At 40.9% G+C, this 26,467-nt stretch overlaps 1 protein-coding gene across 26 annotated transcripts in view; it reads right to left on the bottom strand.

The window, feature by feature from the left end:
- The window catches only part of Dlg2 (discs large MAGUK scaffold protein 2), a 1,841,012-nt gene that overhangs the window by 215,207 nt on the left and 1,599,338 nt on the right, over positions 1-26,467 (bottom strand). The window contains exon 1 of one of the 26 annotated variants that reach the window (XM_034484782.2): positions 16,605-16,962. The exons of 24 other annotated variants lie outside the window; for them this stretch is intronic. The gene's annotated coding sequence lies outside the window, so the exon portion shown is untranslated. Of the gene's footprint in view, positions 1-16,604; positions 16,963-26,467 lie in introns of those variants that run through there. One more of the 26 variants, XM_076937890.1, reaches the window with a different exon arrangement.

The raw sequence follows: 26,467 nt of genomic DNA, 5'->3' as shown, positions 1-26,467 counted from the left end.
TGTATTCTTGGGTATCTAAATACTGACCCGTCTCCCTCACCCAACCCAACCCTCCAGTGTACTCTCTCTGTTTCCTGTTTAGCATTTGAGATGTGAGCTCTCAGCTGCTGTTTCCTGGCCATGATGATGATGGACTCTTAACAGCCTGTATCCTAAGTCAAAACCCCTTCCTTCTATACATTGCTTTGGTAACAGTGTCTTATCAGAGTAATAGAAAATTAATGGAGACACTGCTTATATAAGACCAGATTGTCCTGTTCCTCTTTCTAATCCCAGTTTGGCATTTTGAAAAGCAAAATATCACAGGATGAAAATGGGGTTCATGAGAAAAGGTAAGAGAAGGAGCAGTTACTGTGTCATTGGACAGTTTGACTCAAGTACAGTCAACAGTAAAGTAATACATGGTCACAAAATACATTTCATTTGCTAAAGAAGATACACAGAGCCAGAGAGATGGCTCAGCAGTTAAGAGCACTGATTGTGTTTCCAAAGGACTGAGGTTCAATTCCCAGCACCTATATGGTGACTCAACAACCATCTGTAACTCCAGGATCAAAGAATATAATTCCTTCATTTGGCCTCAATGGGCACTGCATGCAAGTGGTGTAGATAGGAGTAGACAGAACACACACACACACACACACACACGACTCATAGAGCTGACAATTTTACCTTAACTTAGTACATATGTTTTAGAAACACAGAATAAAGGCATTAGATGGAGAGAAAATGAAATCAAAGATTAATACAACATATAGTTTATAGAATATATTTCTGTTTGCACTTGTGGGTGGAATGATGAACCTTCTAAGCAGTATAAACACTCTTTTGTAAATACTGGGACACAGAGGACACTCATTTTAGTCTTTTAAGTTTTCTATATATTTTTTCAATAGTGATAGAAATCTCACTCATAGAGTCATTTCATATCAATACATTCCAAAGAAAACCAAAATGTACCCCAAAACTGTAAACAAAACCAAAGTAAATCCAAAAAGTAATATTAGATAATAAAGTCTTAAATGCTAGTCACTATCATTTGTAGTACTAATTAACACAGCTAATAATTATAGACACAAATGTGTGCCACAGTCTTTAGTAAATACATAACACAGAAGATATCCTATAGTCTATTATTCTATTTTGATGAAAATAAAAGTTGATGCTTAGATTATGTCATATGACTTATATCTCATGAGCTTGCCTGACTGTAATCACAGTCTTTGCTGACATTCTTTCTTATACTGTGCATTCAAAATTAACTACATAGACTTTTTTTTTGCCTCGTGCACAGGCTGAGAATTAGACAACAAACAAACAACAACAACAGACCAACAACTCAGCAGCCCTGGGGTGATAGCTTAGTTGGAAAGGTACTTGGAGTGCAAGCTTGGAGGCCTGGGTTTGGTTCTCTAAGAACTCATTTCAGAAAGAAAGAAAGCTGGGTGTGGTAGCACATTTTGGTAATTACAGCACTTGGAAGGCTGAGAAAGCAGAAACTGGAGAATCCCTGAAACTCACAGCCTAACCAGCCCAATTGTTGAGTTACTGGTCTTAAAGAATGGGCTGGATAGCACCTGAGAATTAACAATCAAGTTTATCCTCTGGCCTAGATACAGACAGACAGACAGACAGACAGACTCTCTCTGTCTCTCTGTCTCTCTCCCTCTCTCCCTCCCCACTCTCTTTCTCTCTCTCTTCTCTGTCTCTCTCTCTCTCACTCATATACATAGATATATAGAGTATGATCACTCACAGACCAGACTATCACCTATAAGCCTTGATGTAAGCCAGGGACCGTGGATGCTATGACCTCTCTGGTTAGCAGTGGCACCACCCTACTTGGTGCTTAGATGACTACATTTTTAAGTCTCTGCTTTGGATGCCTCTGTGGCCTCATTTACCACAGAAGGAAGGCTTCCCAGGTAACTGGATGACGTTTCTCTGTGACTTGACATTGTGAGTCATTTGACTGTCATCCCGCAGCAGGCATATGGTGCAGATCAAGCTCACCCTGTGGGAGTCCTGCAAGTTTCTTGGTGTATTTTGTACTTACTCTGAAGCGATTGTACTTGACACCTAGGGCTGACTAATATCTGCGTGTGACCAAGATAAGTACCCTGCTCCCATCTTTTAACATTGTGAACAAAGTTATAGGCAGAAAAACAGAATTGCCACTAAGATGAAAGTCGTCCTGCAAGTACCATGTCTAGACTAGTCAGAGAGGACAGACTATGAGAAGGGCCTTTCTGTTGTCAGGCTTTGTGCAAGGCTTTCCAGGGAGCTTTGCTTTGTGTGCAAGTCAACATATGGACTGCTACCCAGGGAGCATCTTAAAATCATTGAAGCTCAAGTTCCTCCCAGAGCTGCAAGGCATCCCCCTGTGTGAGATGCTCTAGCATACAACATGCACATTCTTACTTTCAAGAGTTAGGCTTAGCTAGCTCTCTGCTGATGCTCTTAGTCAGGATGTCATGGTGGCATTAATGACCACAGCAGTCATGGTGAACTTAACTAGATTCTGTGAATCAGAATGTCTGGGTGCATATACTTGTCCCTATGGGAGTTGTTACTAGGTGTTATCTAGACAGAAAAAATTGGGAAAAGCCAACTGCCTTTCAGAATATGAGTACACTGTCACAAAGGAATTGTGGCCCTAGAAAAATAGAATTGAAAGTAAAGACCCTGGTTCCATCACAGAGTGATCACATTTAAAATTTTGCAGAAAAGCACAAAAGTGCTTATTTAGAAATAATTTTGTTCATCACATATTTGAATGGAAATAGAATTAACATCTCATATGTTAATAATAACTGGATATAATAGATTACTATACTATTTACAAATGTTTTCATGTTTTTTCCACATCAATTTTAAAATAAACACACACACACACACACACACACACACACACACACACACACACACGCATAAAACCTTAAATATCTTCTTATAGATAGGGACATTGGTTGACAGCTCTTTGGTGTCATCCTCACAGAACAATCTGAACCTAATGTTTTATTATAGTATCTCAAAAGTTCTCCTATTAGGTACACTGTCCCTCAGTAGAGACACACAGAAAGCCAATTTAAGTTGAAGTAGTCAGAAAAATCAGAGATAAAACAGTGCTTAGAAGAATAGAAATTGTAGGAAATAGTCTTGCGGAGGAATGGAAGACCATCAGGAGTAAAATGCTCGGGGATGACCAAGAGAAAGTTTTTCAGAGAAGAAAGAAGGGAATACTAAAATCCAGCATTCACATCCTCACATAATAGTAACTGGAGAGAGAGAGAGAGAGAGAGAGAGAGAGAGAGAGAGAGAGAGAGAGAGAGAGAAACCAGTTGGCAGAAAGCTCTGCGAGCTGGGCTAGAGCACTGGGCTATTTGGCAACTCAAAGATTGGCATAAGGAATATGTTTTCAAAATTTAGATATTCTAGTTTTGTTCATTAAGTTTTAGCAGTGGTTTTAAAATATACTAGAAAATATGATTTTAAAAAGTGAAAAACAACAACCACCACAAGACATAGTTTTGAAAACTCTCTATTGCACTGTGGTGCTTATATCATCTGTAATTCTTCACCTGCCTCATCCAACTGCTGGCTGTGTCCCAGGAGACCTGACATCATTGTTTTCTGACTGGGGCATCGAGTATGTTCCAGCAGTCTTGAAAGTGCAAAGATGAAGGATGGTTTGGCTCAGGATGCATGCAATTTTCAGGCAGCCATTGGGTGGATGGTTCACCTTTCAAATATCAAGTTGCTGAGGTAGGCTTGAAAATGGACTTATAGTTTAATAGCATGCTATGGGTCACATATTCAAAGCAGTTTGTTTCTAAAAGCATTTTCTTAACAAAACACATGATTAAGTGTCAGAGACGGGAAAGGAACTATAAAATTTTTTTAAAGTAACAGTTTAATGTGTGAGATTAAGAAAAAGAAATAGTTTGAACATAGTAGTGCACACTTGTAATTCCAGCACTCAGCAGGGTAAGACAGGAGAATCTTGAGTTTAGACTGGCCAGCTGAATAGGAAGGAAGGAAGGGACCAAGATGGAGAGGGATATGTGATGGGAAGAAACATTGAAAAGGCAGAAAAGGGACTAAGGCAGACATGTGCAGCAAACAGGGAGAAAAGAAACAGAAGAATAAAAGAATAGAATAGATAAAAAACAAATGTGATCAGACCATTTTCTGAAGCTTGTCATACTTTTTCCTACTATCTACACTAATAATTAATTAATAATAATTAATAATAACTATGTAATACACATTAAGGCTACTTCAGAGATAAAGAAAGTAAACTACTACAGATCAAGAAATATGTACAAGATGACAAGGATGATAAGCAATAGATGTGGGACTTGAACACAGAATCTGCTTATCTCCTTGGAGACTGCAGCAACCATCACTCAAATCCTACAGCAGACAAACTTCTCTAATATTAATATTTTATCACTTGAAAAGTGGGTATCTGTCATAAAATAACTATACAAGTTCACCTATTAGCAGCTATCAATTTAGGAGTCCCTTGATAAGAATCAGTTAACTCACTGTTGAAAACCACAGGTCTAACTCTTGACCTCTGCAACTGAGTTTGAACACTGAAATCTCTCATGAATTCTTGGTATTTTGGACAAGAAATTCTCAAACCCACTGGTCTGGCTGGTTATGTGTATCAAATTGATATAAGCTAGAGTCATCAAAGAGAAAGCAGCCTCAATTGAGAAAATGCCTCCATGAGGTCCAGCTGTAAGGAGAAAATTCTTAGTGATCAGTAAGAATCAATAAGACCATCACCATCCTATTGTGGGTGGTGCCATCCTCGGCTGGTAGTCCTGAGTTCTTTAAGAAAGCAGGCTGAGCAAGCTATATGAAGCAGGCCAGTAAGCAGCACCCCTCTGTGACCTCTACATCAGCTCCTACCTCCAGATCCTGCCCTGCTTGACTTTCTGTCCTGACTTCCTTCCTTTGGTGATGAACAGCCTCTGCCTCCCAAGTGGTGAGATTAAAGGTGTGTGCCACCACTGCCTTTAATGTTTTTTTTCTCTCTTTAAAAGTAGCACAGAGTTTATTCTCCTGTTTTTGCTGTATTTCACTCTGAAAACAATGGTTTGGAATAAAAATGTGCATGCATCTGGAAAACCATAGACATTATCTAAATGTAATGTCAGGTTTCTGGACTGCCTTTGCTGTTGATGCTTGGATAGCTGTATTAATATGTATTAATGGTAAACAGATGAGACATCTTTGAAACAGCAGCTTAATTGAAGAAAATGGGCCTGGTGGCGGCAAGGCCAAGACAGGGTGGTCAGCGCAGTTTGCAGAGGCGCTCAGCTGAAATGAAGATCTTTGCCCATTTGCAACACTGCATTCAGCAGTGATCTGAATGGTTCTCTCTCTCTGTCTCTCTATCTCTCTGTCTCTGTCTCTGTCTCTCTCTCTCTCTCTCTGTTTTAATTATCAAATCATAATTTTTACTTTTTAACACAGGGGTTATAAACACAAAAATGCAGAATGTGGGGAGGGGGATGCCTGTTCTGAAAGATATCTGTACTCCCCCTGAACACCTATGACTTTAATGACCTCTTAACCAAAGTCTATACAGAGACCCTGTCCTATTTTACTATGACATTTGGCACAGTTCCTGGTACACAAAATCACAGGTGCCCACTGAAGATTTGCTTAACACTCCATGAAGGTCTCAGTTCTAAAAGCTGACATGGGGTTTTGTTATTTGTTTCCCTTTCTGTCTTAAGTGTTTTCAGAAGAAAAGCACATACCAACAGATTCACAGTCAAATCTCCAAGCACAGAGAGAGACAAGAGAAGGGAGAGAACAGAATTGTAGGAATTGATTGCAAGACATAAGCCATCCTGGCAAAAGGTCCTGGGTCCTTACCCAGGCTTCTTTCCATCGTGTCCTGGCCTTTTCTACCTACCCTGTGAAATCAATACTGGCTACTCAGCTTTTCATTTTTATATGTCCCTCTGTAAGTTTTATAAGGAATTGATGATAAAATTGAGCTGCAGCTGAGTGTTCCTTGCTTTAGATTTACAGATGCAGCTCTATATTCCCACATTCATGGATTAACCAAACTTGTATTGAAAATATCAGGAGAAGGAAAATTATATTAAATGCATGCGGACATTTTTCTATGTTGTTATTCTCTAAAGAAAATAGTATGACAGCTATTTACATAGTTTTTATATTGTTTAGGTATTGGTAAGTAACCTAAAGGTGATTTAGAATTCTGTGGGAAGGGTTGGAGTGATGGCTCAGTAGTTATGATCTCTTACTGCTCTTGTAAAGGATCTGGGTTTAGCTTGCATCACCCACATGACAGCACATAACACTCTGTATCTCTAACTACAGAAAATCCAGTTCCTTTTCTGATCCTCATAGCTCCTGCATACACATGGTACACAGACATATACTTGGACACACACAAATATGCATGTAATGAAACAAATAGGTTTTAAAAAAGAAGTATACAAGTACATAAAGAAACAGTGTGGAGGTTCCTAAAAGTCAACACAAAAGAAACTGTGTGTGTACGTTTGTGTGTGTCTACTGTTTATGCAAAAGATATGAAGAGATATCAAAGAAATACCTGCGTGCCATTTTTAACAGCACTATTAATAAAAGTTAAGATGTGGAAATCAACCTATGTGTTTATCAACACATATGAATGGATAAAGAAAACATACAAAGGCGTATCCAGCCACAAAGACTGAATCCTGACATTTGCTGCAAAAACTGGAGGGCAGTATGTTGAACACAATAACTCCCATGCAGTAAGGCAAGTACCACATGTTCTCTCATACATGAAAGGCTAAAAATGTCAACTCAGTTATAGAAGAGTGACTGTTAACAGTCGTGAGGGGAGAAGGCGCACTCAGTTTGCATACATACAATACTCATATTTTAAAGAAGACACTGAAAATACAGTGTATAGCAGAATATGCACAAGCTACATGAGGATACTGTGCTACTTGTAAAAGTGACCTGAGCATCTGCAGAACTGGTGAAGGGGTGGGGGTCACGGAGCCCATCCTCTGTTGGTTTCAAGAGGCACTTTGTTTTTAACATGACCATCAGATGACACCTGTGCTTGAACGTGCATGAACTGCTGTCTGTCCTTCCCCATAGATCTTTAAAGTGGACCCAAAAATATTTGGTTATGCCCACTTTTTCAGTCAGAAACTTGAACACTGAGGAGTCAGGGGTGATTTTGTTTTGAGCAGAGGGCAGGACATTTTGGAAAATGTCTTCTTTTTCTAGTTCTACTACTGTCCTTTCAGCCCAGTGCACTGACTTCTCTTGCACCATACTGCTTGTTCACAAGGGTTGCTTTTCCTACTGGAGCTTGAGCCTCTTGTTAAGAGGGCCTAGGTCTCATTTTTTTTCTCCCTAATTTGGAATCCAATTTCTGTAGGCAAACAACAAAGCGTTACTGAAATATTTGTGCAAGTTGCATGGCTACTGTGCCAATCACATGCTTAGGTTTACTGTCAGGGAAACATTCTGGTTGTGTCATTCATTGGAGAGAAATCTCATCTTCCAAGAAAACTTAAATGTTTTCTAATAACCATCACCTTTCCCCTTTTGCTTCTATTAATCCTAGGCTCCACCTAAATGTCTTCAGTAACTTGATGCTCTCACGTTTTCATGGACGTGTAAAGTAATTCTCAATAGTAAGAAGTCCCAGACACCACCTCTATGTTACAGAAGAACATAACTTGCACAGAGTTGGCCCCAACAACGACACCACCAGAGTGAAAAGTAAATGTCAAGCTCTGCCATTTCAAACGTGAACAATCATTAGGTCTAGATGAATCAAGTTTTGGCTTTTACTTGTGTAGTGGAAGGCCAGCTTAAATGTATTTTTCAAATGAACAAGCTCTCCTAGAAAAAACTGTGATGTGAAATGGGCTGGGGATGAATGGGTTACTGACTGCAAATCTCACAAGAGGCAGCAGGTTTCATAGGGGCTTAGTCACAGGATTCCATAGTAACACTCAGAGACTGAACAGAGAGGGAAAAGCAAAAATAAAAACAAAATCAACTGTTCAATTAAGGCAGACAGAGAAAAACACTGCATAAGCTAATTGATTATAGCTATCGTGACAGCTGATTACAGTGTCTGCCTGTAAAAACACAGGGGCAAAACCACAAAAACCCTCCTGGCACTGTTTGCCTGCCTTCATGAAATATCCTTCAAATGCATGATGTCATATAATTTGGCCCATTCTGGGAACAGAGTGAACCCATTGATGTGTCGATATAGAGGTAGGTCTGTTCTGCTGAACACAAAACGCTAGACAGCTTTACTGCCTGTGGTTTGGGATGTCCTAGGTTAGCCTGGCATGATGTCACAGGACTGTAACAGCAGAGCCTTTGGGATACATTTGGTTTTGTACCCAAATGACTTCATAGTTAGTGACATTCCAATGCCTACTGACCCAGTGTTAAAAGGAATCATCCATATCCAGCTGTTTCTTAGGATGTGGTTATCAGTTTGACCTCAAACCCTCTCTAGAATTCCCTCTGGTATATATTCTGCTCAAGAAAATAGACAAATACATCACAAAGCTTTGTAAGAACAGAGAAAGCATAAAGAGAAAATTGCAACGAAGCAAGTTAAACTCTGAGAACAGCTAGGGGCAACAAGGCTTTGCAAGTAAGTCTAGAACTGGACATCTAAAGCCATCAGGGCTTTAATATCCAGAACACTTAGCACAGAAACTGGTGAAGAGTCAATTCTCAATAAAGAACTGTATTACAACTCACAACAGGAAGCACTGTCAATGCTGTGGACTGGGGGACTGTGTGCTGAGCAGGAAACACTGTGCTAAGAAGGATCCATGTTCTGGAGACATGCTCTATGGCTGGGTAGGTCATGGTAATGCACGGCTAATTTTAGCAAGGTGACTGTTGACAGAGCAGAGAGTGTATTGAGAACTGGTGAGGGAGGTGAGGTCTTTTGGCAGCTGTTATAAAATCTTGAGTCAAGATAAGTAGGGCTACCCTGAAAGAGGCTTCTACTCAGGGAATCAGAGCTGGGCGTGGTAGTGCACACCTTCAATTCTGGCACTCTGAAGGCAGAGACAGGTGGATCTCTGAATTTGAAGCTAGTTCCAGGCCAGGCAAGGCTATATAGTGATACATGTCTCAAAAAACTAAACATTAAAAAAGAATCAGAACCAATCAGATTTTAACACACCAGAGAGTTAACTATGGACCTTCAAGTCTAGCCACTCTTTAGAAAATAACGGTGACATTATACCAGACAGATACAGTCAGCAATAGATTTGATCTTAGAGTCTGATACATACAAGTACCAAAGCAGTAGCTCTTAGCTTGCCCTGTATCTTGCCCTGGAATCAGAAAAGGCAGATGTTCAAACTTTTCTCCTGACCTAGGGAATTAGAATCCCTGAGAGGAGTTGTACTTCTTAAATGCTACCTTCATATTCAGAACAGAGGACCTTGGTCTACATAGCAGTCACACACTACTGAAAATTATGACTTGAATGTAAAATGTTGTGTCCCCACCCCCCAAACAAAGTATTGAAGACTTGTTTTTCAATAGGTAGTGCTATTGAGAGGTAACTGGATCATGACCATATCAATGGGGTATTAGAAGGGAGGACTTAGCTGGAGAATGTAGGTTTAGGAGCAGTTAACAGTCCTTGCTGCTCTTGCAGAGGATCTAATTTTGACTCCAGCTCCTGGGGATCTGACACCCTCTTTTGGCTTCTATTGGGTTCTTCCATGTTCATAATGCACGTTCATGCATGCACACATGCACCCTCTACCCCACATACAAAAATAAAAATAATAAAAACAAAATTTTTAAAAGAATGTCTCTTGACCCTTGACCTTTCTTCTCCTCCTCTTGTCTGCTTCCTGGCTCCCATGGAGTAAAAATCTCTCCTCCAGTACATCCACCATTGTGCTTGTCTTGTCACAGCCCCAGAAACAAGGAAACTAATTGGCAAAACAAAACAAACAAACAAACAAACAAACAAAAAACAAAAAAAAACCACAAAAATACCCTCTACAAGTCAAAATAACCATTTTTGCTTTTAAGGTGATTTTCTCTGTTACCTTGTTATAGTAATGGAAATTGATTACCATGATATTTAGTTGCTTTCTCAAAACACTTTGTGTACATCCAGATAGGGACACACTGAAACACATAGACTATTACAACACAAGAAGCCCTTGCAGCAAGCTGGCCTTTCCAGAGAAGGAATCTATCAACAGAGGAAGAGGGAATCTGGCTACCACATGTTTTTAGTGTCTTGCTCCCTAAAGGTATGAAAATGCCTTTTTACACACCCACCCAAAGGAGAGATTCTAAAAGAGTTTGGTAGACTGATTCTCTAGGGTTCAAAATAATGCAAATCCTTACTCATCCAATGATGTCAATAAGGACATGAGAGAAAAACAGTTTCTAGCAGTTTGTGACTAAGTAAACTTCCCTCAGCCTCCATCTATATAGCACACTACAGAGTATGGTCAAGACTATCTTAGTGCAGCCTCTGAAGTTCCCTGAAAGAGTGCTAGGACCTGAGAGACAGATGGCTGCTGGCTGCATGGCCTTACCTCTTTAAGGAGAACAGCCATGCATGGGTAATGCTGAGAGGCAAAATAGCCCGTGAGCTTTCTGTGCAAACCAGCTAGGAGAAGCACAAAAGCAGGAGCCAGATGTTTCAACCAAGTTTGCACAATTGTCTAAGAACTCAGAGGTGAAAGACCATGTTTGCTTTAAGGAGGAGGAAGAAAAGGAGGGGGAGAAGACAGAGGAGGAAGACATGGGAGAGGAGGAGAAGTAGGAAGAGGAAAAGAAGGAAGGCAAAAAGGAGGAGGAGTAGAAAAAGGGGGAGAAGAAATGTAGGAGAAGTAGGAGGAGAAGGAAGAGAATGAGGAGCAGGAGGAGAAGGAGGAAGAGAAGTAAAGAAAGACTTTAAAAGACATGACAAAAGTGGATAAAAGTACTAATCATGCAAGCCTGACAACCTGAATGTGATCCCATCATCTCAAGAACCCACAAAAAATGTCAGCTGTGATGGGCCACAACTGTAACCCCAGCATGCCTATGGTGAGATGGAAGGTGGAGACAGCGGAATGGTTTTAAATCTCACAGACCATCTAGCCTGGATTACACGGCACAGCCACAAGAGACTCCCGGTCTCAACAAGGTGGAAGGTGCGAACTGACTCCTGAGAAAGGCTCTATGACCTCTACATGCATGCTCTCCTACACACAACTAAATAAATGAACTTTAAAAACCCTATACCCGGCTGGAGAGATGGCTCAGTGGTTAAGAGCACTGGCTCTTCTTCCAGAGGTCCTGAGTTCAATTCCCAGCAACCACATGATGGCTCGCAACCATCTGTAGTGAAATCTGATGCCCTCTTCTGGTGTGTCTGAAGACAGCTATAGTGTATTCACAGACATAAAATAAATAAATAAACCTTAAAAAAAAAAAAAAAAAAAACAAACCCTATACCCCCTCAAAAAAAATGAAGAAGTTGCTCTAGGATCCCAAGGTGTTTCAAGAACTTCCTTTCCACGTCTTCCTTTGTTCTGCTCATTGTCCCCAAACTGAAGGAGGACATCTCAGTCTACTAGCTGTGAAAGACTGGTAGATGTGTAAGCTAACATCAGTGCAGAAGGCGGGCATCCTGGTGAACAGAGAAGGCTCCTAGGCTGCAGGAAAAGTGGAAAGGATACTGCTGCCTTCAGAAAGGAAAGAAAAACTGATGTAGCAAGCAAGGGAGAAAGCAAGGCTATAGAGAGCAAGGAAAAGGAGGATGAAGTAGGTTCCAGTGCATTAGTTTTTCATTTTGTTTATTTGGTTACTGTTTTTCTTTTACCAGGCACTTAACCTCCTTATGCCACATACAAATCAGTTCTTTTAAACAAAAAGTGTTGACATGCAAGGCTGAGTGGAGTTTGTTTTGAAAAGATACAAGATGTTTGGGTTTTGGTAATAGTTAATATATTGTCAATTATGTCATTAGATAACCTCTTCTGGGTAGAATTTTCAACAACCACTAACTGTGTGCTATAGAACAGACACTTTCAGCTTCCATGACCATTTAAAGCATATTCTTGTTGGTGCACAGTATGCGGTAGCTTTCTCTAGGGATGGTAGCTGTTTCCTCTTCAGTGTCTCTGCTGTGTCGTATATGAAGTATTTGTTCAATTTTCTTAATTCTGTAATTTTGAAAGGAAAACCTTGTGACTGAGACTGTTTTATTGACGGTTTTGTTGATGCTTCTAACACAAAAATTCTATTAAGGGAACAAGATTGTCATCTACCTGCACATTTGTCAGTAGCTACAGTCTTTTCTGCTTACCAAGCTTTCAGTCTGTACCAGATATCACTTTACAGGCATTGCTGGGTTTATCTTGGTCAAGCCTCTCATAAGCACCAGGAAAGAATCACAGCGGGTCATAATGTTTCGCCACCTCTTATGCTCAGCAAACACTAAATTAAATAATTAAGGAAAGTGCATAGAGCTAAGAATGCAGACCAGAGCCTGAACCCACGGCCAACAAAAGCAGCCCGTGCATCACTATATAGCAGCTGCATCCTGGTCTCCCATCCAAGGCCCATCCTGTAACGAAAGCTCTCTGAACTCAGAGACTGCTGTGAATTTTGAGATCATCTTTGCATCCATTATCAGCCATCCAAAGCTTCTTGTTTTTGTTGTTGTCTGTCTGAAACAAGGTTTCATGTAGCTGAAGCTGGCCTCAAACTTACTATGTGGCCAGGGATTATGTTGATCTCCTCCTGGCTGGTTCTCCTGCCTCCTGAGTACTGGGATGGCAATCATGTACTACCACCATACCTGATATACAAGATGCTGGGATTAGCTCTGATATGAACCTATCATATCTATCACTGGGGCTACATTCCCAATCCATTATTATTATTATTGCAGCTTGTGTTGTTACTGGGTTTCAGAATGAGCAAAGGAAGGCCAGGGCACCCTGTCTCATTTGGGATCCTCGCAGTCAGAGTTCTGGAACATGGACTGCTCCTCATTCCAGAGACATTCAAGCAACCTCCTTTACCAGTGTCATATACCCAACTCCCAGGAAAAGAAAGCAGTCCTAACAGGATGAAAGCTACAGCATCTCTGTGTGGGGTTAGTCAGATTAGATGCTTTCAGATGTGGAGGGTCAGATAAGATAAGGAAGACAAAGGCAGCTGGGCCTGGGCCATCACCGTATGAAACAGGAGTCTTAAGAGTTCAATGACTTGCCCAACTGGACTTCAAAAAAGATGCTCTTATCAAGTATCCGGAGGCCTTGAGAAACGCAGCAAAGCTATCAATAACTCCAGGTACTTTCAAGTTTGCAGACTCTACTCTGAAATGATTGGCCAGCTCAGGGTTTAGTTAATCCCAGTTCTTCCACAATACTATTCAAAGGTCAGCTACAAAAGTGTATTAACTATGAGTGCTTAAAACAAAACCTTGCTCCTAGCACTTTGGTTCATCAATTACTACCTATAACTACATGTGCATCATGACCACTGATTCAGCAGCCAACTGCTTCCCAGCTTATTGGTTACTGAGCACCCGTTATTCAGTTCATATGGGAAAAAAAATTACATATGTTTTGTCTCCAAAATGACATTTTTTTGAAAATAACTAGCTGCAAGAGAGATCGTACTAAGCAAAGTGAAATGCTACACCTTGTGAGTGTGAGACTCATACAGGGCAACGGTTGCTGAAGGTACAGCTGATCATGGGAATGCTGACAAGGCACTGTTGAAGACGCAGCTGATTAGAAAAATGCTTTTTTCAAAGGTCCAGCTCGTCTGGCTTCAGATAGGGGTGGGGGGTGAGGTGGGGTACAGAGGATGGGGGACAAGGGATTGAGGTGCATATTTTACATACCGAAGCAGACTTGGTCTCCAGGTTCTCCCAGCATCCCTCAGTCCCTACTTGGCGTACCCTGCCTGAACCTTGAACTTTCCAGTCCAGGAGTGGACTGCCCTTCCCCCAGAGGCTACTCACTATATAATGCACACAATTTGCTGTCTCTCTCTCTCTCTCTCTCTCTCTCTCTCTCTCTCTCTCTCTCTCTCTCTCTCCCCCTCCCTCCCTCCCTCTCTCCTACCCCTTTCTTTTCTCTCCCCTTCCCCCTCCTTCTTTCCCTCTCCCTTCCCCTCTTCCCTTCCCCCCCTCCCTCCTTCCCTCCCTCCCTTTCTATCCCTCTCTTCCTTTCCATCCCTCTCCCCTCTCATCCTCTGTCCTCTTTTCTCTCTCTATTCAAGTGTCCTTTCTTTTTCTTCCTCCCCTCCCCACCCCCCACTCTCCCTGGGCACTTCCCTGGCCTAGCTCCTTCAGGCCAGTGAACTCACCTGCCTGCCCTAGAGTAGCTTCCCAATGAAGCCACCTTTAATATAATCTAATCTGGTTTGAATTAGCTTATTTCAGTAGTGGCAGAGAAATAACCTATCACAGCTATACATCTGGAGGGACTCAGTCAACACAAACGTAGAGCCAAGAATGAGGAAAGGGATCAGGATGAAAGGGCTGTAAGTATCCTTAAGTAATGAAATGCCATCACTTGCAATTAAAGGAACTGCTACAAATGATTCCTTATATTGAGAATATAAAGAAGGAAAGGTTGCAAACTGACCAGGACTTTGAGAACAGTGTGACAGCTCACTAAAATGCATAAAAGAAATGTGCTTGGTATCAGGCTATGTGGCCAACCAGAAGGAACAGGGAGGTACTGAAGAACACTTCTGTTCCAAAGATGAGCCACTTTAATGAGCCATATTTTAGTATTTTAAAACAATGTACTAACCAAATAACAATTTTACTTCGACAGTACCTCATATATTTAAAAACAACAGCTTTTGATGATTTACAGAAAAGCAAGCAAGTAAACAAACCCAGAACATCTTAGTTTTGCCGATGAAAATTACAATGCCATTTCCATGGTCAGAAGCACCAAGAATGAGAAGACACAGTCCGCCACGCCAGTTCATCTGTCTGTCTGCCCACCCCTCGTTCCATTCCCCCCTCCACACACTGTGGTCTGTGGTCTGTCAGGTTAATGTCAACACCTGTGGTTAACTGTTCTCCCTTACAAAGGGTGCTTAGCTCAGGGCATCCATACAGATTTTCAAGGAGCTGTGGGAAGGGGTTTGCTGAGGGTTGGTACACAGAGAAGAAAAGCCACACTGTCAGAGATAAGCTCCTCCAAGTCTGAGGAAAATCTCTCCTGCCCAGCAAGTCTGCTCTCTCACCCCAGGGGAGGGTGAGGAGAGACTTGGGCTGGTTCTAAAACAGGTTACCAATGGCTCAGCTGTAATGCCAGATGCAAATTAACTACCATCAGAATGCAGAGACATAGGTTAAGGCTCCCTCTTAAAACACACACACACACACACACACACACACAGAGAGAGAGAGAGAGAGAGAGAGAGAGAGAGAGAGAGAGAGAGAGAGAGAGAGAGAGAGAGAGACTAGATGTGTTAACAAGTGCTTCTCTCAGCCAGCTTGTGTGAAGGGAATGCTGGGATGCAAATGTCTAAGTCTCCAAAGCCTTGGAAATGCTACACCTGGGGGGGGGGGGGGGGCTCTGAGTTGTGCATGGGAGTACAGGAAATACACAGCTGGCTCTCTGAGCAGGCAGTGATGCTAAGCCCAACATGCCTCATAACCATCTAATATGTCACTATTTCTCCATCCTAAAGCATATTTGACTTTTTGTTTATGCCCTTTCCAGAGAAAGTGTCGGGGATGAGACTGAAATTCGGCTAGCCTTTGAAACACAGCTGTTACAAGGTAAAAGTCTCTCCTTGGGACACCTTCTCTAGGCTTCCATTTCATAATTAAATGAGATAGGTTTATCCCAGAAAGATCAGCTGTTCAGCCCCACACTTTGACTTTGTTAGGCAGTCCTTCGGGTTTTACACGGGAGGCTTCTTTTTATTCTCACAAACCTACGAACTACCTTTATCATTATGCAGGTGAGGTTGGGTGAATGAGGTAGGTTTCCAAGACGAGCTGTGGTTGGAACATAGGTAGGATGACCTGAAGGGACATTCTTAACTCCTAAGCTAGGGTTGCTACTCAATTGCTATCTTCAGGTAATTAACTGTAAACTCCCAGATAAGGAACTGTGCTTTTTGGAGGGGTATCCTAGACTAACTTTGCGCACATAACTACAGTCTTTAAACAACCCACAAAGTAGATATTTCCGTTTTATGACAAAGCTGAAGGCAGCACAGTTCAGCGATTTCTCAAAGTTGCATTAGCTGATCACTGGTAACAGCAAGATTCAGCATTCACGTCTATCTGGTTCTTTTAGACAAGTGAGCCTGCCTTCCTGCAAGACAACTAGCTTGTCCTCTAAGCAGGATCTGACTCCACTTTAAACAGGCAAGAATAAACAGCCGCTCTGAAATCAGCATGGACCAGGCATTTCTGGAGCCCGTTTAAATCTGCTGTAGAGTTTCTAACATTCCTAAACAGCAAGTCCCCCTCCCTTACACACACACACACACACACACACACACACACACACACACAAACACGCCTGTTCACACAGAGCAAGACTTACTGTGAAGAGGCCACTGGTGAAGCAAACTCACCCACAGTGGTTTGGGGGGCTGTTGTGTTGAGACGGAGGAGGAACTTCAGTGACTATTGCTTTCTCAGAACACAGCCAGCCACCAACAGGATCACAGAGAAGCAGCAGCAGCAGCAGATGCCTGCACGCAGCAAGTGCTGAGAAGTGGCAGGGGCCGCTGCTCTGGGAAGGAGAGGAGGAGGTACTGCCGTGCTTTTCGCATCTCAGTGGCAGTCATACTCTCCACTGGGTCTGTCTGGAGCAAAATGTCTGAGGAAAGCAGCTCGGATCTCTCACCAGAGCGCCCTAGACAGTTTCAGAGGGTTTCGGCATAGCAGGCAGCTGATCTCAAACTCAGCTGAGTGGCGGTTCCCTGGCGGTGCAGCTTCAGGGCGGCGGGGCGTGGAGGCTCCACCTGGCCCGCACACACCTGACACTCGGGAGCTGGCCAAAACCTTTTAGGAGTGCAGCGGGTGGGGCCACCCTCCCAGTGTCGCCACAGAGCTGGTTTGAGATGTTTTGCAACACCAAAGGACCAGTTTCAGAAATGGAAAGCCTTATCCTTTTGCTAGAAAGAGCGCTTATAGGTGAGAAACAAGTTACTTTGCAGGTGTTAAAGGTCCACTCTCCTCCTCTGTCCATCCTGTCACTTTTGCTTCTTAAGAGGAAAAATCCTTAGCTTTGAGTGAGAGGAGGAGAGCCTGGACGATGTTTACCCCCAACTCCCAGCTCACCTCCCAGGAAGCTGTTTTTGAAATTCTAATACTGAATTGTGGGGAGCTGTCTGTCCCCCTTTACAATGGACATGGTAGTAAACATTCCTGAGCTAGTGTTAATTGGTCACCTGGCTGGTAGGAACCTGAGGCTTGGCTAGAAATGCCTGCTTCCATCAGCCTGAAGTGAGCAAGGCATTCAAAAAAGAGCGAAGTGGAACTTAACTCATTTCACCCGTTTCTTTTGTTTGTTTTTTAAATGGGAAATCCACCTCACCAAACTAAAAGAACCCATCAACCTGAGATTTTAATTCTCTCTCTTCCTTCGGTTTGAAGCAGGCCATTGAATGCCAGTTCAAGACCCCATTGTTCCTAGCGTTTTTCCGTATTTATTGTTGTTCCTTCCTAAAAGCATTTTAAAAGCATGCTTTATAAAGGATTCTTGTTTTGACTGTACAGTTTATGCATCTTTTGAAGTCTAGGGTTGTCATACAATGATTGAGCATCTAATAAGTGGAGCCAGACATGTTTGTCACCCCTCCCCCACGGCCACCCCTAATACCTCCTCACCACCCCCCACCCTCCCAGGCACACTGATCATCGGTGCAATTCAGCTGAATGTGGCCCTGTTTTCCTGCCCTCTCTGTTGCTACTCAAATCAGAAGTTGTGGTCACCATGGTGACACCACCCACCTGTTCTCCCTGTTTTATTTATAAAACTTAAAGTGGACTGTCTGTGATTTTTTTTTTTAAAAGTGAAAACTGAAACAATTCAATCAAACTTCCCTGACAAATGTAGTAATTTCATGTAAATATTTTATTTAATGCAATACTAAATTTGTTTATTTAGACACAATGTATCAGAAAAACACAACTGACCATTAGAGTCTCTTCAATGTTTAGGAACTAAAAATCCCAAGGGTTCTTGGAGGATAAAATAAGGTTTAGTTTCTACTAACTGATCTTAACCAAATGGCTGTAATGATAGGATCCAGGCTCTAGAAGCCTCCAGGGCACTTCCTAGGGTGAGCAAACTCAGCAAATAATTATGGACTTGAGGTTGTAGTGCTCTTTTGTATATGTTTCTCTTATCACACAAAAAAGTTTTGGAGTAAAAACAGTTAAGAAAAACAAGGTTCGTTCTTTTGAAAAATGGTTTGCTTTCCAGTGTCGTGCATTTCTTCAATGGATTTTAACCATTTTCATGCCCACTTCTCATCCCCTTTCCTCTCCCACTGGGACCCTCCTTCTCAAAAAGTCCCGCTCTTCTGTTCATGTCTTCTTTTTGGACTTGACCAAGCCTGGGTGGTAGATTATCTGCGGCAGCAAGAGCAACCACTTGTTTGTTGGAGGTTCTTTGCTCTGGTGTGCATTTTGGACTCAAAACTTGGGTTACTGTAGGTGTATAAATTTATATGTAGATCTTTATTCCATTGATCATATGTCTGGTGTTGTGCCAGAACCATGCTGTTTATATTATGATTGCCCTGAGTATCAGTTTACAGGAACAATAAGTACTGGGACACCAACAGTTCTGTATACATTAGCATATTAATTATGGTGGGTGTGAATACAGAAATAAAGAGAACGACATCGAAGTGGGGTTAGTGATCAGCATTAGGTTGCTAGATAAGAAGTTGAAGACACACATTAAATGGAAGACATACAGTAAATGGTAGAAGCAAGAGAAAAAAGTTGGGAGGGGCAGGATGTAGGAGTTAACGGTAGACTGAAAAGTGATGGGGAAAGATATGTACTGAAATAACATCATCTCAAGAGGTTGAATCACAGAGACTCTAAACTAGGGCAGCCTGTGTTCTTTTGAGAGAGGAAAAAGAAAGATGATAGGGTATGGGGAAAGCAGTGTGAATAGTGGGGGGGCCAAGGTAACCAGCTGCAATGATCTTACATATTACATAAATAAGGAAAAGTTGTAGACTGTTCAGGGTAATAAGAGCTGGATAGAGATTGGGACTGGGGACATACTGTCAGCTGGTGAACTCCCTTATGTCGTGGGGTGGCCTGGTGGTGGCCAGAGTCTCATCACAATCTCAAACATCAAATAGCAACTGGGAATTGAGGTGTGTGTGTGTCCCATATCCTCAAATGGTGAACCAGAGCTGGGGTAAAAGTATGAGTATCCATGGTCAATGGTGTGTGTGTGTGTGTGTGTGTGTGTGCATGTGTGTCTTTAAAGCAGTGTTATCTCCAATCATAGTTCTAGATACCATGGGAGCATGCTGAAAAGCTGACACAGACAGGGAGCAGAAAGTTAATGAATTTCTGCAGAAGAATAAAGGCTATACAATTACAGACCTATTGATTGATTTTCTGTTAAGCACAAGTTATTTGACCACCATTATGAAATCAGTTAGTTACAAGTAAGAGTTGATCTCTCAAGCAAGTCAGTTACTGTAGATTGCATGTCGCGATGCCTTAAAAACAAACAAACAAACAAAAACTATAGCAGTCAGAGCTTTTATTACAAAGTGTGTCCTCTTGAGGCATTCTGACAGCATTGCCCCCTTTGACTTTTATAAAGCACTAATGAACCCTGCAGATAAAAGTGCTCCCCTGACCACTCCTGTATATATCACCTAAGAGAGGCATCTTGCTACTTTCCAGTCACTAACAAGGATGGAAAAGCTACAGTCTGGTGATACAGTGTGGTGATACTTGTCTATAGTCCCAAGATTGGAGACTAAAGCAGGAGGTTTGAGGTCACTCTTCATTAGCAAGAACCTGACAGAAGAAAAAGGAGAAGGAAAAAGAGGACGAGGCAAAGGAAAAGGAGGAGGAGGGAAAGGAGGAGGAGGAAGAGGAATAAAACACACAAAATAATTGTACTATCATTGCAAGTTACTCTAGCTAGCTCTATTACTTGAGTGGAGAACTGTTTTTTCGGGTTTGTGGGTATCAAGACTGGATGTTTCCTCTGCTCATTGAGATTGGGATTCTGTATTGTTTTAGTGAAGTAACAACAGTAGCTCCCACTTTCAATCAAAATAGGCATATTTTTGTAGTCACTGCACAGAAAATCTCATACAACCCAAGCAACAAGTCAATCTATTCCCTGAAAACAGATTTGGAGGGTGGGATGCATGCAGGGTTCTCTGAACAGGTGGAATGCTTCAGTAATTGCCAGATCACAGCCACTATCTGGTAAAGGTCTTTCACAACCTTCCAGAGTTAATGTGGTTTGCAGGAACTAGTTTACAGTAAGCATCAGTGAGAACATTGGTCCTGTAACTGATGTAAATTCTGACAGCTGGAAGCCAGGATCACTCAGTGGCTTTTTCCTTTCTTCTGTGTTGGTTGCCTCTTCCTTCCAGATGCCCTCAGGATTTCCTTGTAGATCTCCAAACTTCTTTGCTTTCTATTGGATTCGGAATCTTTCAGAATATTTAATTTAATTTAATTTAATTTAATTTTATTTAATTTAATTTAATTTAATTTTATTTTATTGAGGCAGAGTCTCACTATGTCTCCTTGGCTGGCCTAGAACTTACTATGTCCAGACTGGCCTTGAATTCCCAGAGACTGCTTGCTCTGCCTCTTGAGTGCTGAAATTAAAGGTGTGTACTACCATGCCTAGCCTAGAATCTACTCTCTTTCTTGCCAAAATAAATAAATAAATAAATAAGATGAAAGAGGTGTAGAGTAATGAGCTGTAAATTTTTTGCTCTGAATTAAAGCTTCAAACTGGGGAATATGGAGACTTCACTTAATTCCTACCTTTGACAAATTCAGCTGGGTAATTTTACCCAAATCATTTTTTTAAAGTCTGTCAAGCTTTATAAGCTTTAAGGGGATCAAGCAAAAGGAAATGTTCTGCAAAGTTTAAAGTTTAGTATAAATGGCAAATATCACAGAACTACTGTATAGCTAAAGTGATACTGTAGACTGGAGGTTTTGGACAAACTGATAGATATTAAAAGAACATGGAGCCTTTAATTAAGTTTGCCCCAGTTATAGCAATCTAGGTAAGAAAATTCAGCTTGAAACCTCAATTCTATATTCAATAAAACATCCCATCCCATTGCTCCTTCCTGAGTATGCTCCTCTGCTCCACATAGTGCTTTCTGTTGATACTGTATCCATGGAGGCCCTCTCCCAATGTGTCTCCTTTCTATTCTGCTTCTTTCCTTGCATGTAAGCAGAGTTTTTCCAAAAATACTCATTTGTTCTTGTTTCCCCTCTGTTAGAATTCTTTACCGATTCCCTATTAACTACAGCACCAAGTCCTGGTCCTCAGTGAAGAACACCTACAAACTTACAAACTTGATATACAGAGATGATGATATCTGCTCTTCCCATCTTCTTGGAAAACATGATGACGCTGTACTTACAACCTTTTCTTTGGTTAGCCACTTCATTTATTTTTATAATACATACTCAAACACTGCTGCCTCTGGGAGTTCTGAACTTCCCAGCTGAAATTAAGCACCAGCTTGTGATTCCCACAGTATCCCCAGCAACATTTATTACATCACCCTAGGGTACTTTGAATCCTTCTTTGGCTAAAGGCACCACTAACTGAGCCTATAATTTTTAGCAGCTTGGTTGCAATAAACACTGAAGAGACATTTCTGATTGTGCACAAGTATTTCATAGAAAAGTTTGGAATCAAATCATTTACTTTTCACAGGTAGTTATTTTTATATGTATTTAAAATATGCTTAATAGTAACCAATGAGCAAATTGTTAAGGTTTATTGATTTGTCATTCAAATTAGTTCTTACTAGCGTTTATTGAGAACTTTAATTTGGCATGGCTCTGGAAAGTTGGGTGCCATATGGCATTTGATTACATTGCCAAATGTTTTAATTTTTTTCTATTGAAATTTTATTTTATTTTTATTATTATTGTTCCTAGAACTCAAAACACTTACTAGTTGACAGATGGCCAAGATCAGCTTCAGGTGACATTATACACCTGATCTGGAAGGAAGTTTTTGTTTTTTGTTTTTTTTCCTTCAGAAGCAAAGTCTTTTGGAAATGTGGAAATTGTGGAAATTCTTAGAAAGACAGACTGTCAATCAAACTAGACTGGCAAGCAGTTTTATAGTTTCTAATGACTGCATCGGACACATGGGTTCTCTCTACAGACTTCACTGATTAATAAATAAAATGGGCTGAGGACCTCAACAGTGAAAGTCTACTCTGTGTATGACTTATTAATTTTCTCATTGAATCTATTTTTGACAATGAGGCTGCTCTCTGAAGTGTCTGTTTATTCTTTAACATATTTCTTCAATGAATAAAAAGTAATCTAAAAAGCATCTAAACTTGAACAATATTTTGTTTATTTCACAATATACAAAGAAGATGGCACTTTAAGGGTCACTCAGGGTGCAGAGAAATGATGTCAATATAACCCAGTGCTGGCTAAATACTTCTCTATGGCTAGTGATATCTGGTCTCTGAGCATCTGTGTAGGACAGAATTTGGGACACCATGGTAGTACAATTTGAAGATATCTACGTAAGCTAGGAGGCAGAAATAGCTCATCTGCAAGCATCATTTTCTTGGGAGAAACAAAGTGTGTGCACACAGTCTCCAATTCTAAGTGATGGGCTACAATGTAAGTACCAAACAATCACATCTGTAGAGATATAAGCAAGTCAATTAGCTCAGCAAAGCCGTGATTCTGAACTAGAAGTTTATAAAAGATGTTATAATGTGCTAGTAGGTTCTTTACCTTCTAGATTCAGGATTGGAGGTTATTAATGCAAGTCTTTTATCAGGTGAATTATTATGGTATTGTCTTTTACTATAGTCCCATGGTTGCCCAAGGAATGCACGCATAATCATGAAGAAGAATCAGATGAAAGTGAAGAAAATCAGAGACAAAAACTGGAGAAAGTTAGTTTTGAGATGTGAGCACTCATATTGATTGGGTCTATGTTTATAAACCATGCTTTGATTAATGACACAAAGCTTCCTACCCCATATTTTTCTCTCCTTCTCTTAAATCTGTAAGTCACGTTTTCTACTTAAGATGCATCTCAAGTATCAGTATGTTCAGTTGCAAAGAACAAATGTGTGTAATCTCAGGCAACAGTGTTGAGGTCTGAGTATAAAATGTGCTCTACAGTTTGATGATCAGCTGGTGGATCTAACCACCGAGAAACAGCTGTATCAAGACAGCTCTGACCTAATCAGTGGACTGTTCATACTAATCAACTCTAACACACTGTATGAATTCCTTGTTTGGCTTTTTAAGGTCAATTACTTACCTTTCATGGGTAATTGTTTTCATATGTAATTAAAAGATGCTGACTAATAACCAGTGAGTGAATTATTAAGGGTTATTAAATTGTTATTTCAATTAGTGTCTTACTAGTGTTTAATGAGGATTTTAATTTGGCATTGTAATGGAAGGTTAGGTGCCATATGGTATTTGGCTATGTTGCCAAATGCTTTTATTGTTAGTATTTTTAATTTTTAATTTTATTATTATTATTCCCCAAATTCAAAACACTTGCCAATTAGCCAGATGGCCAAGATCAATTTTAGGTGACATTACACACTTGTTCTGGAAGGCATTTTTCAGGCACCAAAGTCTTTTGGAGAGTTGGTGGCACTATTGGAAGATGATAGAAGCTTTTACAGGTGGGGCCCTGTTGGAGGAAGTTGGTCATCACATTGGGAGAGTGTGGTCTTGGGGGCTTGCTTTGTCTCTGCTCCTTTTCTGTCTCTCACCTCCTGTCTCCCATAAGGTGAGCCACTGAATTGCATCACATGTTCCCCATCTGACACGATTTTCTGCTTTACCTTGTACAGGCCCAGAATCAACTGAGTTGAGCCACCATGAAATAAAACTTCTCAAAATCTGAGTCAAAGTAATATTGTTCCCCTCAAATCGTTCAGATTTTTTTTTTTTTTTTTTTTTTTTTTTTTTTGTAATAGCAATGAGGATCTGAGTGATACACATAGGTTGGAAATGTACAACAACTGGAATTGTATTCTTGGCCCATTGTTAACTCTACATAACTGGCAAGAATAAAGCAACAAATAAATTAATAATTTTACACATGTGGCTTAGTGTGAATTTGATGTGGAGGTTTCAAGCAATATGTTGATTGATTCAATTAGCATTCAAGAATTTGCCATGTTCATTATTCAAATAAGGTTATTTTTCTATGGGTTTGCTATAAATGATTAGCAAAGCCACGACAATCTCCATTCTTATGGAGTTTATAGCATAATGGCTCGAGTCAGTGCTCATGGTCTGATCATGAGCTATTCATGCATACCAATTTAGAAAATGAGTAGTTGTGTTGTAAAGGGCATACTGAAAGTTGGAACTAGGTTTTCTGCATGCTAGCAAGTACTCTACCATGAAGATGCATTCCTAGCTCCCTACCATGAAAACACAACCCTACCCCTTTTTCTTTTTCTCTGGAGACAGGAACCCACCAAAATACCTAGGTTGGACTTTTAATTTGCAATCTTGCTTCAGCCTCCTAAGCAGTTGGAATTATAGGTTTGCAACACAATGTCTATCTGAGTAGCTTTTAATGCAGTCTTGCTTCTCTTGGTCTTGTAGTCAGTCCTTTTTGGCCATGTAACTTAATCTTTCAAAACACAACTATCTCCATCAGGAAGGCAAGATTTAGAAGTTTGTTCTTTCTGCACCACAGGGCTGTGAGAAATAAGTCAGGCTAGATGTAGCCCGTGAGATGTGAATCCTAGGTTTCATTCAACTTGTATATAATGTAAATGTCTTCCGTGAAGAATCTAGTTTTTCATATTTGTAGTTTTAGAGATACAGATATAATACAGGCTAGCCTGCTCTCCCTTCTCTCTCTCTCTCTCTCTCTCTCTCTCTCTCTCTCTCTCTCTCTCTCTCTCTCTCCCTCCCTCCCTCCCTTCCTTCCTCCCCCAACCTCAGCATGGTCTGTCCACATAGGTAGGTGTGTAGGTGGCCTTGAACTCATAGAGATCCCCCTGCCCTCTGGGATTGCTGGGATTAAAGACATGCACCTCTATACCTGGTTTAGCTCTTTTTGTTTTGAACAAACCCACAGATGAGGGTTGCTGTAATTCCCGTTCCTTGTCCTAATTACTTTTTCTGTATTTTAGTGATGGACACTTAGTAGGTCTCTAAAAGGGTTAGTCAATGTGTTTCTTGAGTCATTTTTCTGGATTTATCATTACAAATCTCTTCCAGTTATTCACTTGGTAGTACTGTCCTCAGTTGTCATTGCTGTGGTCATTATTGTCACCATTGCTCTCCATCTTGCCTCTAAGTCCTCTTCCTCATCTTCTCATTCTTCCTCTTCTTTTTCTTTTTGAGAAAGGTCCTCATTATGTTGCTCAGGATGGCCTTACATCTAATACCCCTGCCTCAGCTTCATGGGTGCTGGGATTGTAAACATGTGCCATGATGCCTGGATTATCTTTCTTCTCTCCTTTACTTCCATGTCTGTCCCCTTCCTGTTCTATGTTTGCTTTTAGTTAATATTCAAGGCCTTGACCTAGAAAGTGGAGGGACTGAGAGGGTGACATTAGATAGCTTGGGGAAAATAGTTCATGACGATGGAAATTTTCTTCTTCCTGATCTTTCTATGAGTAAAAACAAAAAATCTAGATCAAGTTCAGATTTCAAAGGTCTATGTGTTTTAGGAGTTTTAAGTGTACCATTACAAATTATATAGTACTGGTCTTTAACGCTACCCAGCTACCATTACCGTGTTTAACGAAACCCACATTAGAATCTATTTACTATCCACACTGATGGTGTAATTTTCTAAGTTAGAGTGCCTAGAGATGATAAGAAGTCAGCATACAGACAGAAATTTTTTTCTAAAAGGCAACATTTTAAAGACGGCAGGCTTCTAACTTGAGAGTGTTTCCTAGAGACACATACTAGAGACACGTGCATGTGCGTGTGCGCATGAGCACAAATATATACTGCAGCATGTATGTGTAGGTCTTGAAGAAGTCATCTCTCCTTCCAGAACATGGGGTTTAGGGAGAAAAGTCAAGTCATCAGGCTTGACACCAAATGGAACCATCTTGCTGGCTTCTACTGGCATTTTTGTTTCTATGATGTACTTGTCAAGGACATCCAATTAAGTTTGCTAGACAGACAAACTGGGAAGTCATTCAAGTTTCGTCTTAATTTTCTGTGCCT

The sequence above is a fragment of the Arvicanthis niloticus genome, chromosome 1 (assembly GCF_011762505.2).
Source record: "Arvicanthis niloticus isolate mArvNil1 chromosome 1, mArvNil1.pat.X, whole genome shotgun sequence".
Taxonomy (NCBI): domain Eukaryota; kingdom Metazoa; phylum Chordata; class Mammalia; order Rodentia; family Muridae; genus Arvicanthis; species Arvicanthis niloticus.
This window is presented reverse-complemented; position numbering and strand designations above follow the sequence as displayed.